Source organism: Triticum dicoccoides, chromosome 1A, assembly GCF_002162155.2.
Source record: "Triticum dicoccoides isolate Atlit2015 ecotype Zavitan chromosome 1A, WEW_v2.0, whole genome shotgun sequence".
Taxonomy (NCBI): Eukaryota; Viridiplantae; Streptophyta; class Magnoliopsida; order Poales; family Poaceae; genus Triticum; species Triticum dicoccoides.
In genome coordinates this window covers 109,624,686-109,639,980 of record NC_041380.1, presented here as the reverse complement: position 1 = coordinate 109,639,980, position 15,295 = coordinate 109,624,686, and the positions used below count along the sequence as shown (strand labels likewise).

Sequence of the window (15,295 nt, the reverse complement as noted above, 5' to 3'; positions counted from 1 at the left end):
CGTTTAGGTCATATTGGTGTAAAGCGCATGAAGAAACTCCATGCAGATGGACTTTTGGAATCACTTGATGCTTGCGAACCATGCCTCATGGGAAAGATGACTAAGACTCCGTCCTCCGGAACAATGGAGCGAGCCTGTCGGAGTAATGGGCCACGGGTAGCCTAACCCGAGTCCTGGAATCTTTCAAGACATCGGGCCGGCTACGCCCCTCAAGACGTCAAGATTAAGCGCCGCCTTCTAGGAGGCGGCTCCAAGACAGGCCGGCCACTGGTAGGCCGGCTCAGGAAGGAGACTCCAAGACAGGCTGACCCCTGGTAGGCGGCCTCTAGAGAGGCCGGCTCCCAGCAGTCGGCCCACGGTGCCCTCAAAGTCTGCACCCCCATTAAAGAAGACAGGACAGGATGAGGCAACAGTGCATCCCATCCCCCCGAATCCGGGGCCGGGCGTGGCCACAGTGCCTCGTACCTACGGAGATCTCCGCTTGGTGCGGAACTGTTGCCACTTCGCCCTTGACGTCACTCCTGACAGGCAAAGCCCTACTCCCACGACTGCCTGTCGGTACGACCCAAGGATGGCGGGCCCTACCGGTCAACGAGAGCCCGGAAGACAGCGGGAGCCACACCAGTCGGACCCGAGGGAGGCCAGCTCCCAGCAGTCGGCCCGGTCCTTCCTCCGGGGCCCACGCACCATTAACCAGATAAGATGCAGAGTGGCTACAGTGACCTCCCACCAGGCGACAGGACTGTAGCCACGCCTCCCCAACCAAGCACGCGTCATTAGCAACACGACTATAGTAATCCGTAGCCGGCAGGACCCACCAGGCGGTGGGCCCGAGTAGTCGGCGGAGAAGCCAGCGACCAGAGAGACTGACAGCCAGGCCCTAGGCCCGGCCGGATTACCATTATACCCCTAGGGGGTAGGCCTATATAAACCCCCCAGGGCACCCATGCAAAGGGTTCCCACCCTGTTAGGACTAGATTCATATCTAGAGGAGGAGAGAGAGCGAGCCTTGCCTTCTCCCACCTCTAGCATACAGCTCAAGGAGCACCATTGTACTCACTTGCGCCTTAGTGATCATGCGGAGACCCCGTAGAGCAGGACTAGGGGTGTTATCTCCTAGGAGAGCCCCGAACCTGGGTAAAGTTCGCCGGCGTACGTGTCTACGCTTCATCCCGCTTCCAAGCACCGGCGACGTTCTACTCGCTCCCACCATGAAAAGCCATCCATCGGCATATCTCGCACCCAACCCCCGACATTTGGCGCCCACCTTGGGGCCAGGTGCACCATCGTCTGGAGACCTATTCTGGACGGGAACCCTTTTCCTCCCTGGTGAGTGTAGCTAGTCTAGCACGCCAGACGGAGTCTGTGCCGACGCACTGCATGGCGCGGAGCTCGCCTGCGCGGCGAGCTGCCTCGCCGACCTTGTTGGCGAGGTTCGCCTCTCCGACGAGCCGGCGTCTGATGCGGGCAATGATGGCCCTGAGAGCCGCCTCATTAGCCTCCTCGATCAGCTCCACGTGGCCAGCGAGCCCGCTGCGGATTTGGAATCCGTTGGCTCCACAGACCCGATGCTTGTCGACTCCGACACTGTGTCGCTTGACGTGTTCCCCACCAACGTGGTGGTCTACGATGAGCCGCCTCCTCACGCGGAGAGCAGCGAAAGCGCCATCACGGAGGTTCTTGTCATCGACCACAGTGAGCACTCTGGCGAAGGTGCTCACGATCCGCTCAACGCGGCACTACAAGACTTGACGGTGCCCATCCCAAAAGACGCCGACGCCGAGATGCTGGAAGCACGCCGCCTCCAGCTCGTCGAGGGCGCCAAGAAGCTGGCTAGCATGAGACGCTTGTCGGAAGCCTACAAGCGCGAGATGGACCGCGCTATGGGCGGCACGCCGGCTCCCGCTGGGCCCAGCCGCCTTGGCGCAGTCCAGCAGCGCGGCGTGGCCATCGCCAACCTACTCGGGGCAGATCGCCCCATCTACGCCACGCCCACAGAAAATATCTGAGCTGCCCAGGCGGCAGCAGAAGAGCTAGACAAGTTCGAGGGTGAAGAATGTCGCCAGATGGCGGAGCGCGTCCAGCGGCTCCTCGATGCGGCTGCTGAGCAGCACGAGGCCGGTTGCCGCACTGAGGCGCCCCACTGGCAAAACGACGATCCGCCTCCCTGCCGAGAACAAGGCGCATCATCTCGAACGCCGGTTGGTGATGTCCGCGGAAGAAGAGACAAGGAGCCGGCTGCCAGCCGCAGCCGGACTCGCATCACCATTGAGCGCGACCAAGACGGCCGCCCAAGAGGAGTGGAATGACGGGATGACTGTCCGCCTCCTCCCCTCACAGGGAAAGGCGCATCTCCCCGCCGCCTGTTGATCACCCGACACTCGGCGACCGCCTTGGCCACCGAGAGGGAGTCAGAGAGAATGATACCTGCCACCAGATCGACCATTCTCCACCGGTCCCTGGCGCTAGAAGAGGAAGATGAATTGGGTCCGCCCTGTTTCGGCCCCCGCATTCGAGACGAACCTTTCCCCAAAGGGTTCACGCCCCCAAGAGACACGCCCAAATAAACCGGCTCCGTGAAGCCGGAGGAATGGCTGGTTGACTACTCCACAGCCGTCAGCACAGCAAATGGCAACAAGCACGTTGCCGTGAAGTACGTTCCGCTCATGTTCCAGGGCACAGCCCGGACATGGCTGAATAGTCTAAAGCCCGGCAGCATCCACAGCTGGGTCGACTTCACTGAAGCCTTCATCCGCAACTTCACCAGCACGTACAAGCGGCCGCCCAAACCTCGCCAGCTCTCCTTGTGTGTGCAAGGCCCCAACGAGTCGACTAGCGACTACCTCACGCGCTGGGCCGAGCTTTGCAACTCTTGCAAAGGCGTGCACGAGGTGCAGGCTATCGAGTACTTCACCGTTGGGTGCCGAGAGGGCACCCTCCTCAAGCATCGACTCCTCTGCGATGAGCTGGCGACCCTCGACGAGCTGCAGATCATAGCAGATAAATATGCCACGAATGACTCCTCCATGAAGGCAGAAATCCAAGTTGATGCGTCTGGCAAAGTAGCCCCTCAAGCTCATCGAACCCTGGCTGGCGACACCAGTCGGCGCCAGCAACCAAGCGACAACAAGCGCAAGGCCATACAGCCAGCTTCCACAAGCCGACAGGTGGCGACAGTCAAAGACCAGCAGGCAGAGGGGCAGCCTCCCTCCAAGTGATAGAAGGGCGGCAAGCCCAATTGGCTGTCGGCTTTCTCATATGAGCAGACTCTTGACGCACCCTATAAATTCCACAGTGGTGCGAAGCCGTCCAGCCATACCACTCGGAAATGCCATTGGCTCCCCATGATCGCCAAGGGAGACGGCCTTTTGCGTCCTCCGCCTGCTAGGCAGCCGCCCCCTCCCCCTCAGCAGCCGGTCGTTCGACTAGTCGGAGCCATACAAGACGAATACCCTAAAGAGCATGGAGCTTATGTAGTGTTCACCAACGTGGCCGACGATAGGCACAGCAGACGGCAACGACGACAATAAGTGAATGCAGTAGCATCGGAGACCCTCGAGTTCATGCATTGGTCTGAGAAGCCCATAAACTGGAGCAGAGCCGACCACCCGGAGGTGATGCCCAATCCCGGTTCCTACGCCCTGGTTCTAGATGCCACCTTTGCCATAGATAGGTGAGCTGCTCGGTTTTCCCGAGTTTTGATAGATGGCGGCAGCAAGATCAACATTCTGTACAAAGATACCATGGAGAAGTTAGGAATCAGACAAAGACAACTTCAGCTCAGTCGGACTGTATTGCATGGCATAGTTCCTGGCCTTTCCTGCTCACCAATCGGCAAGATCCAGATAGACGTCCTCTTTGGAGACAAGGATCACTTCCGACGAGAGCCAGTCAGGTTCGAGGTGGTGGACCTCGAGAGCCTGTACCAGGTGCTAATTGGCCGACCTGCACTGGCCAAGTTCATGGCAGTCCCCCACTACGCTTACCGCAAAATGAAGATGTCGAGTTCTAAGGGAATTCAGACCATAGCTGGGGACTACAAGAAGTCATCCGCTTGTGCAGCTGAGAGCAGCCGGCTGGCCGAGTCCCTCGTGATCGCGGCCGAGAAGCGGCTCCTTGAACGAGTTGTGGTAATGGCAGGCAAGCAGCCGGACATGCCACCCCACCGCAAGGAGTCGGAAGCCGAGGGCTCGTTCAAGCCGGCCAAGGAGACAAAGAAGATACCCTTGGATATGGAGCACCCAGAGAAGTACGCTATCATAGGTGCAAGCCTCGACAGCAAATAGGAAGGCGAGCTCGCTGATTTCCTCCGTGAGAATTGGGACATCTTTGCATGGTCACCTAAAGACATGCTGGGTGTTCCGATAGATTTCGCCGAGCACAAGTTACATGTCCGGTCTGATACCAAGCCAGTCAGGCAGCCCTTGCGCCACCTGTTAGAGGCGAAGAGAAGAGTCGTCCGAGAAGATATAACCCGGCTGTTGGCAGCCGGCTTCATCATGGAAGTGTTCTTTCCAGAGCGGCTGGCCAACCCAGTCCTTGTGCTGAAGAAAAGCAAGCAGTGGCGCATGTGTGTTGATTACACAAGCCTCAACAAAGCCTGCCCCAAAGACCCGTTTGCTTTGCCAAGAATTGACCAAGTGATAGACTCCACAGCCGGATGCGAGCTGTTGAGTTTCTTGGATGCATACTCATGGTATCACCAGATCAAGCTGGACCCAGCTGACCGACTGAAGACTGCCTTCATCACGCCACTTGGAGCCTTCTTCTACTTAACCATGATGTTCGGCTTGAGGAATTCCGGCGCCACGTTTCAACGTTGCATGCAGAAGTGCCTCCTCAAACAACTCGGCAGAAACGCCCATGTTTACGTGGATGATGTCGTGGTGAAGACGGAGAAGCGTGGAACACTGCTAGAAGACCTCAAAGAGACCTTTGAGAACCTACGCCAGTTTCAAATCAAGCTTAACCCAGAGAAATGCGTCTTTGTAGTACCAGCCGGCCAGCTTCTTGGATTCCTGGTCTCAGAGCGCGGCATAGAATGCAACCCTATGAAGATCAAAGCCATTGAGAGGATGGGAGTACCCACCCGACTGCTGGATGTGCAGAAGTTCACCGGCTGTTTGGCGTCCATCAGCCGTTTCATCAGTCGGCTGGGAGAGAAGGCTCTTCCCCTGTACCATCTCATGAAGAAGACCACTTTTTTTGAATGGAATGACAAGGCGGATGAAGCTTTTCTCTAGCTCAAGAAGATATTGACTACTCCGCCTGTCCTGGTGGCTCCGACTCCTAATGAGCCCATGCTCCTCTACATCGCCGCCACCAACCGACTGGTCAGCACAGTCATAGTGGTAGAACGCAAGGAGGAAGGAAAGGCGCTACCAGTCCAGAGACCGGTGTATTACCTAAGTGAAGTGTTGTCAGCCTCCAAGCGAAACTACCCCATTATCAGAAGATGTGCTATGGCGTGCACTTTGCGGCCAAAAGTTGAAGCCGTACTTTCAAGAGCACCCAATCACTATTATCTGTACTGCTCCGCTCGCCGAGATCATTGGAAGCTGAGATGCCTCTGGCCGGGTGGCTAAATGGGCCATAGATTTAGCCCCCTACACCATCTACTACCAGCCGCGCACCGTTGTCAAGTCACAGGCACTAGCCGACTTCCTCGCCGACTGGGCCGAGACCCAGTACCTACCACCGGCGCCAGACTCCACCCATTGGCGGATGCACTTTGATGGTTCCAAGATGCGCACCGGTTTGGGAGCCGGCATCGTCCTCACCTCTCCCAAAGGCAACAAGCTCAGATATGTGCTGGAAATCCATTTTGCCACTTCCAACAACGTGCCGAATATGAGGCACTCATTCACGGGCTCCTGCTTGCCAAAGAACTCGGCATTCGCCGGATCATGTACTATGGTGACTCGGACTTGGTGGTCCAGCAGTCATCAGGCGAATGGGACACCAAGGATGCAAACATGGCGAGCTATCGTTTCCTCGTACAATAACTCAGTGAATATTTTGATGGGTGCGAGTTTCTCCATGTACCAAGAAACAACAATGAGCAAGCAGACGCCTTGGTGCGAATCGGCTCCACCTGTCAAGCAATACTGACCGGTGTCACCCTACAAAGCCTCCTCAAAACGTCTGTCAAGCCATCGCCAGAGTCAAATTCTATCTTCGTGTCGGCTCCTCTGAAGTAGTCGGAACCGACTCAAGAGCTCCAGCAGTCGGCACGGGAATTCTGGCAGGCGGCCCGGGGGCCGTGGCAGTCGCACCCGGCCCAGGGACTTCAGAGCCCGACTCGGGGACTGCAGCGGTCAGCCCAGGGACTTCAGAGCCCGGCCCGGGGACTACGGCAGTCGGCCCGGAGACTTCATCGACCGAGCAAGCGGCAGCCGACTCCAACCCGCCGCCTCCCGGTCCAACCGCCCCCTTCCAAATTGAAGTCCTGACAGTCGAAGAAATCACAACACCTTCATGGGCCCAGCCCATCCTCAACTTCCTGGTAAACAAAGAGTTGTCGACTGATGAGATCTCGGCCAGGCAAGTGCAACACCGGGCAGCAACATACACCATAGTCAATAGAGAGCTTGTGAGGCGCAGTGTCACCAGTGTCTACCAGCGCTGCGTCGAGCCAGAGCAAGGCCAAGCAATCCTCAAAGACATCCATCAAGGCGAATGTGGCCACCATGCGGCTCAAGAGCACTTGTCGCCAAGGCTTTCCGCCATGGTTTTTTATGGCCAACCGCCTTGGAAGACACGAAGAGCTTGGTCCAGAAATGCAAAGGGTGCCAGAAGTTTCATTCAAAGCCTCACCAGCCGGCTTATGCACTCAAGACTATTCCCATAGCCTGGCCCTTTGCCGTCTGGGGCCTGGATATGGTGGGACCATTCAAGACGGCAAGAGGTGGCTTGACTCACCTACTTGTCGCGGTGGACAAGTTCACCAAGTGGATAGAAGCAAAACCAATCAAGAAGTTGAATGGTCCGACTGCTGTGACCTTCATCTCCGACATCACCGTCCAGTACGGCATACCACATAGCATCATCACCGACAATGGCACGAACTTCGCCAAAGTTGCCTTGGCCCGTTTCTGCGCGACGCAGGGCATTTGACGGGACCTAGCATCCGTTGCTCATCCGCAGTCAAACGGCCAGGTGGAGCGAGCAAACGGCCTTATTTTGTCCGGCATCAAGCCCCGACTGGTCGAGCCTTTGGAACGGTCGGTCGGCTGCTGGCTCGACGAGCTGCTGGCCGTCCTTTGGAGTCTGCGCACGACTCCGAACAAGTTAACCGGCTTCACACATTTCTTCCTCGTCTACGGTGCCGAAGCTGTCATCCCAACGGACATATAATTCGACTCCCCTTGAGTCACCATGTACACCGAGGAGGAGGCGGAAGAAGCTTGTCAAGACGGCGTCGATCTGCTGGAAGAGGGCCGGTTGTTGGCACTCAGCCGGTCCAGCATCTACCAGCAAAGCCTGCGCTGATACTACAGCCGGAAGGTCAAGCCGAGATCTTTCCAAGAAGGAGATCTTGTGCTCCGGCTGATCCAGCGAACAGCTGGCCAGCACAAGCTATCAGCGCCTTGGGAAGACACCTTCATCATCAACAAAGTGTTGGGCAACGACTCCTACTACCTGATCGACGCTCAGAAGCCTCGAGCACACAAGAGGGACGACTCTGGCAAGGAGACGGAGCGGCCATGGAATGCAAATCTCCTTCGAAAATTTTACAGTTGATGCAGTATGTACCATGCTACATTTTGTATTAAAGTACGAAGACTTCGGGTCCCCCGAGAAGAGCTCGGGGACTGCCCTCTTTCATCTATATGATAAGAATTATGCCTATGAGTATGTCATTTTCTTTATGCCGCTCGGCACCGGGTCCGACTAGTCGGCCCGGAGACTTGCCGCCTTGTACTATGAAGTGCTTCCTGCAGCCGGACAAGTAATGTGTTGGCACTTAAGCCGTCTCCTGCCAGAAGCCGCAGCTCATAGAGCGACTGTCTGGTGGACAGGAGAAAGGCAGAAAGGGTGTCCACATGAAAAATGGCTAAGGACACAAAGCACGTGCATACTCCAAGACGGCTTCTCGCCTCACCAACTGGTTGCCAAATAGCCGGCCTGTCGGCTTCTACTTAACTTGCTAGAACGTTCTAAAAATGGCTAAGTACTTGCCTTCCCAGAAGTAGCTAAGTACTTGACCCAGCCATAGTCCGCAGAGCGGCTGTTCAGCTGGCAAGATGGCAACCAACGGAAGGCGGCAAAGGAAAAAGCCAAAGAGCGGCAAGCAAGAAAAGATAGAACTCGGAAATATATTTACATAACAAAGGCCCTCGACCGATCTTCAAAACACAAGTTTAAGATACAGCCCGCGGGTGGAATTCTTCAAATTAACAAGTTCTTCGAGACTAATAGACGGGTAAAGCAAAAGATAAACTGGCGGCCTAGGAAGCGGTAGAAGGGTTCGGTGGATTGGAGGAATCGGCGGCGCCGGTTGGTGGAGCGGCCGGCTGGTCAGTCTCCGCTTGGTCGCATCCGACGGTAGCCGGCTCGGTTGGGCGTGGCTTGTTGCTTGAGGCGCTCAAGCTGGGGCTGGCCGCCCGCTCCGACCTCTGGCGCCTCCTCGTCGCCTTCCTCCTCCGCCTCGCCCTCTTCCTTGCCGCTAGAGTCGATCACCTCCGCCGAGTCCTTGCCGTCTTCCGGGTTCAGCCCAAACCATTCCGGCGGCGCTTCGGTGCCGTCCTCAACCCGCTCCGGGACGAAGATGCTGGTGTCGGTGTACTCGATGATTGATGTCGCACGCTTGACGAGTTCATCTTCCACGACCGCCAATTCCTCCCGAGCCTTCGGCCGGAACGTGGCTAGCTGGGCCAGATTCAGGCCAAGGTACCACTCCTTGATGAACTCCAAGGCCCGACGCGCTCCAGCCCGGGCCGAGGAGCCCTTCCAGGCCTCAAGACAGCCGGCCGCCACCTCTAGCCAGTCGGCAGTCCGACCGGGAGTGCACGGTGCCGACATGTCAGGCCACAGGGGGGCGATCTCCTGGGCGCCAACACACTGAAGCCGGCGCAGCATCCAGTGAGCCGGCCGAAGACGGGCCTCGATGCTCAGGATCTACTCGTTAAGGGTTCGGGGGGCGTTTGTGGCGATCTGCGCACCGTCCGCCCTCCGTCCTTCGCGATCAGCTTCAATGGCCTGGTTGGCGGCGTCCGAGTGACCAGGGAAGAAGTCTGCCAAGACAAAAAGCAAAAATCCAAAGGTAAAGACGAGAAACCGGCTCAACCAACAGCCAGAAGCTCAAAGAAGAAAAAAGAGGGAAGCTCACCATTGACTATGTCCTCGATCGCATGAAAGCCAGAAGTAAGCATCGCCTCCTTGTCGGTCCAGGCGGAGCGCTCGATCGCGAACTCAGCAAGAAGTCTGGTCTCCTTGTCCTCCGTCTCATCCTGGGCCTTCTTGAGGAGCTCCTTCTGTTCCGCCAGTTGCGCGACAAGCCGGTCGCGCTCTTCAGCCAGCTTGCTACAGTCCACCTCCTTGGCATGAAGCGCGGCGTTGGCTTCGCCCAGTTGCTATTGAAGGCTGGCGTTGGCCTTTGCAAAAAGTGGAAAAATAAAGAGACGACAATAGTCAGCAAATAAAAATGAAGTTTCCAGGAAGATTCGGCCCGACTGCTCAGCAGTCGGCCCGAATCTCGAGGACTACAGCCCACGGGTGCGCCAGCGCGCCCCCGTAGAGAAAGAAGGATACTTACTCCGGCTCTCCGACAAGTCAGCGGCACGTTGATCCAACTGCTGGACTCTGGAGTTGAAGGTGGCCGCATGGAGGTTATGATAATCCTGCAGCAAATATATTAGCACTCGGAGCTCGCTAAGTAGAGTTCCAGGTCGCCTGCTCAGCAGCCGGCCCGAAACTCAGGACTACATCCAGTGGGTGCGCCAGCACGCCCCCACGAAGAAGTACAAAAATTAAAAACAAAGGAGCAAGAAGTGTACCCGGATGGCCTCTGGCGACTCTAGGAATGCCGTGTTGCAGAGCTTGAGAGCGTCGGCCTCAGCACAGAGTTTGGCTTGAACATCCAGAACCGCCTTGTTCAGAGGGCCCATTCCGCCTCCCTGCACCCACCCAGTGGGTGCGGCGCTGGTCGCCTCGATGTCCGGGATCGAGGAGCTTGCGGTGCCGGCCTCCAACGGGCGCGGCGCCGAGCCCGCTTTCGCGAGCCGGCGGCGTAAGGGTGTGCGGACCCCGGGAGTCGGGCCCGTCACCATCTCGTTTCCGGGTGGTGGCGCCGGCGGGTCGACCGGCTGCTTGTCTCGTGCCTCTTCAGAAGGAGGTGGGGGGGCACGATTACATCCGGCATGGCGACGTCACCGCTGTCTGTTTCCATAATAGGGCGCTCGCCGCCGGCTTCCCTAGTGTGTGCCATGAACTCCAGTGGTGGCGTTGCAGAGTTCAGGGAGACAACAAACATCACCGACTGGCGATGCGCGGCTTCTTCATCCCACTTCTTCGCAGCGTCGGCGGCCTCGGCCTCCGCAAGCTTCTTCAAGGCGGCAGCCTCCACCTTGTCAGCTTCCGCCTTCTTCAGGCGGGCGGCTTCCCGCTCCTCACGCGCCTCCCGCGTGTTCCGCTCCATCGCCTCCCGGAGGTCGGCGGCCGGATCGATCCGCCGGGTGGTGGTGGAGGTCTCCGCCGACCTCACGATGGAGGCAGTGGCCGACTAGAGAGAGAGCGGAGCCCTAAAATCCAGAAAATAAAGCAAAGGAAGTTCAGAAATAATCAATAAGAAGGAAAGCACAAGGGAAAGAAACTTACGCCGACACCATAGGGGCGCCTTGGGGAGCTTCTGGTACTTGGCCGCTGTAAGTGCATCTAGTGCCACCCCTAGTTGGTTTTGGAGTATTGACGACAAACCTAGTTGAGGGACTAATGTGTTTGTGAGAATTGTAGGATAACACAGGTAGAAGTCCCTCATTGATTCGGTTTTCCTACCAGAGATGACCCCTAAAAATGTATGAACACATTGAAGTCAAAGGTGGTATATGAAGATATTCACATTGAAGACTATGACAAGAGAAGACACCACATGAAGCCTATGGAGCTCGAAGACTTAGATCTTTCATAGTTCTTTTTCTTTTGTGTTGAGTCATAGGAACCACCGTACTGTTAAGTGGGGTCCAAGAGAACCAGTCAGAATGACTGAAGTGATGCCTAACCATAACCTATGTCTTCGAGTGAAGACTATGAGAGCGAATCTTGTCTAGAGTCGGACAAGTCAGCTTTTCTTGTAGCCCAAGTAAAGTTGCCGTGTGAGTTTGAAATCTAACCGTTGGAACACGTGTTAGTTCCTTAGTGACCTAGGGTCATTTCGGACAAATCAGGTCGGGTTGCCAAGTGGCTATAAATAGCCCACCCCCTACAACCATAAACGGTTGGCTCCTTAGATTGAGAGTACGGCTTTTGTCGTTTGAGAGCAACCCACCTCGAAGCCTTTGAGAGAGAATTCCTTGCGAGGATAATGCCCTAACCACCCAGAGCCAAAGAGAATTAGGCATCACTTAAGTCTTCCTGTCTGTGTGATCTGAAGACTTATTACACTTGAGGACTGTGCATCCTCCAGCCGGTTAGGCGTCGCGTTCTGAGCATCCAAGAGACATTGGGGATTGCGAATGAATGAAGTTTGTGAAGGTTTGGGAGTCTACCTTGAAGACTTACCAGAGTGATTGGGCGAGGTCTATGTGACCTTAGCTCAAGGGGAATACGGTGAGGACTGGGTGTCCTGAGCTGCGTGTTTAGGACTGGGTGTCCGGGACTGTGTGTCCTAAGGTTTAAATACCTAGCCGCCCCAACCAGACGTACAGTTGTCACAGCAACTGGAACTGGCCCAACAAATCATTGTCTTCAACGAGTCACTGGTTTCATCTTCCCTTCCCTTTACTTACTGTTACTCCTTGTGAAGTCATTGTATGTTTGCACTATCTTTTGTCTTCACTGAGTGACTATGTGTTCTGTTTGGCTTCACAATATCTTCCTACCTGATGCTTACTACATTGTTGCTATTAGTCATTGTGCTTTCACTCTATTGAATACTTGACTATGGCTTGGCTAGTGTAGTCTACCTTCCGTTGCAGGGTATTAGGTTTATTTCTATCGTTTGTCTTCATAACTCCCACGTTTTGAAGACTTTCATAAAAATTGCCTATTCACCCCCCCCCCTCTAGTTGATATAACGCACTTTCAATTGGTATCAGAGCAAGGTGCTCCCTTGTTCTGTGTGATTCGGTTTAACCACCTGGAGTTTTAGCTATGTCGACTGCAGGGATAATTAAAGTCTCCGCTGCGTGCCCCATCTTCGATGGAACTGAATATCCCTACTGGAAGAATAAGATGCGCATGCATCTTGAAGCCATTGACGCCGACCTATGGTATGTCGTCATGAACGGCGTTCCCAAGGCTGGAGAAGGTGTCACTACTGCTGATTTCAAGAAATTCGTTCAACTGGACTCTACTGCCAAGAATATCATCTGTGGTCATCTGACCAAAGGACAGTATGGGCGTGTGAGTGCTTTGAAAACATCTAAGATGGTCTGGGACTGGCTCTCCAAGGTCAATGAAGGCGTCTCAACCCAGAGAGATCAGAGAATCAGTGTCCTTCGCAACCTCTTCAACCGCTTCAAGCGAAATGACAATGAGAATGTCCAGCTCACATTTGACCGACTCACTGACATCACAAATGAGCTTCAAGCCCTTGCCGCTACTGAGATCACCAAACATGAAGTCGTCAAGACACTGCTGAGATCACCTGATAGTTCGTTTGACACCCTAGCCCTGATGATTCAAGAACGTCCTGATTTCAAGACACTCGATCCGTCTGACATACTTGAGAGGCTCAACACACATGAGTTTAAGCTTTTTGAGAAAAGAGATATCTACAGTCCAAACTATGGGCGAACTCGTGCCTTGAAGGCAAAAGCTGTCTCCTCATCTGAAGAAGAATCTGACAGCAGTTCTGATGATCCTGAAGACATTGGAAGGGAACTTGCTATGCTTGTGAAGAAGTTCCAAAAATTCACCAAGAAGAAAGGCTTCAGAAAGTCTTCCCGATCAAGCTCAAGGAATGATGAAGCTTCTTCTCACGACTACAAGAAGAAAACATGTCACAAGTGCAAGAAACCTGGCCACTTCATCTCTGAGTGTCCACAGTGGGACAATGAGAACAAAAAGAAGAAGAAGAGCAAGGAATATGACTCTGACAACAAGAAGAAGAAGTAGAAATACTCAAAGTCTTCTTCCAAGTCTTCCTCAAAGTCTTCAACACACAAGAAGAGCTCATCTGGCAAGGCACATGCGTTTGTTGGCAAGGAAATGGATTCAGAGGAGGAGTCCGCTTCTGAGGAGGCAGAGGTGGAGTCTGAGGAGGAGTCTGATTCAGGCGTCGCAAGTCTGGCTACAGCATACGTTGCCAAGTCCATCTTCAACACTGAAGACAATGACCTCATCACCGACACCGATGCAAATGACAAGGACTACTCCGCTTCTACCTACTGCTTCATGGCACGCGGTGCCAAGGTAAACACACGCACTACTCACTATCAAACATCTAGTGACGATGACTCTGATTGTGGTTCAAAACCCAGCTACAAAACACTTGCTAAAATTGCAACTGAACAACAGAAAGCTATGGAACATATTCAAAAACTGTTAGACAGAAGCGATGATCTGTTAGGTGCTGAAATGACTCGATCTGAATCCTTAATTGAAGACATAAAAAATCTTCATGTTAAGTATCAGGAACTTGAAAGTAGTCATGAAACTCTCTCAACAACTCATGAAAAGCTTTCCTATGATTATCTTCAAAGGAAGCAAGATCTTGAGAAATTGAGAGCGGTTCATGAAGATCTTCAAAAGGAAAACGAGTCACTTCGCGCCAAACAGATCAGTCCCGCTCAGGAAGGATTTGAACCACCATGTCTTAAATGCATTGAGCGTGATAATGCTACTTCTGTTGCTGAATGTTCTACTACTACTGCTGTTGCAATATCTTCAACTGTTGATGTGGTAACTAACCCCTCTGCTGAGGATACCACAGCTATTGCTGATGAGAATGCTAGGTTGAAGACATTGCTTGAAACAGGGATGTACAAAAGTCTTAAAAGGCATCAGACACTATGTGATGTCCTCAAAAAGCAGATTCTGAACCGAAACCCGAGGAAAGAGGGTGTTGGGTTCGTAAGGAAAATGAATGCTGATGGCTCTTACTGGAAACCTGAGCAGTACCCCAAAACCATGTGGGTTGCTGCAAAGGAACCTTCAGCAGATCCATCCAATCTATCTGGCTTCACTTGTGCTAACCCCATTATCATTGATGAATCCTTTGATGCAAACTATATACTGTTTAAGAATCAGAATGGTGAAGTGTTTTCCAGGTACATTGGTACTAACTGCAGGAATGGACCGCCTATGAAGAAGATCTGGGTTCCGAAAAGGTGTCTGGAGAATCTTCCTGTGAATGTCATCATGACACCTCACGTGAAGAAGACAAACCTCAGACCAAAGGCTTCATACGGTCCAAAGGCTTCATACAGACAGAGGACTCACCTGAGTCGCACCAATGCGAATGTTTTGCAGGGAAACCATACTCAGGCATATGAATATGAGAGCGGTTCATCAAACCACCATGTTCATAAGACCAAGAACTATTCTGCTTATTCTTATGAGTACTATTGTCCGCTTGCAAGACTGTTTGCTAGGGCTCCAAAGCCAAAGTTCTCAGATGCTGCACTTAGACTTATTGCTTCTAAGCCACCCTTGAAGATGTGGGTGGCTAAGAAAGCTTAACTCTCTTTTGCAGGGAAAGGTCTCCAGCAGAAAACCAAAATCGTCTGACGCTATTGCTGGGGACCTTAAACATCTTGTAGGGCGCAAGATCAAATGCCCGAATGGTCTTACTATGTACTTCGTTCCTGAATCGCTTGCTACTCTCCCTATTAGTCCTAACCTGGATCTAAGCTTTCATAACCCACTGGTTCGTCAAATGTTTTTGCTTCACAATGCTCTTGGTGAAGCCTATCCCCCTAACTACACTGTAGGGTACGACACCAGCGTCTTCAGAATGGATTATTGATAGTGGGTGTACAAATCACATGACTGGCAAAAGAAGCCTTCTTATGGACTCAACCTTGCGTCCATCCGACAAGAGCCACATCACATTTGCTGACACTGGTAAAAGTAAGGTATTGGGTCTAGGTAGAGTTGCAATCTCGAGGGATCAACACATGGATAAAGTCATGCT

General features: G+C 53.7%; 1 pseudogene; it reads left to right on the top strand.

Annotated features, from left to right (window-relative positions):
• LOC119351922 overlaps positions 1-4,726 on the top strand; it is a 36,364-nt pseudogene extending 31,638 nt beyond the window's left edge.
• Positions 4,727-15,295: the final 10,569 nt, after the last annotated feature.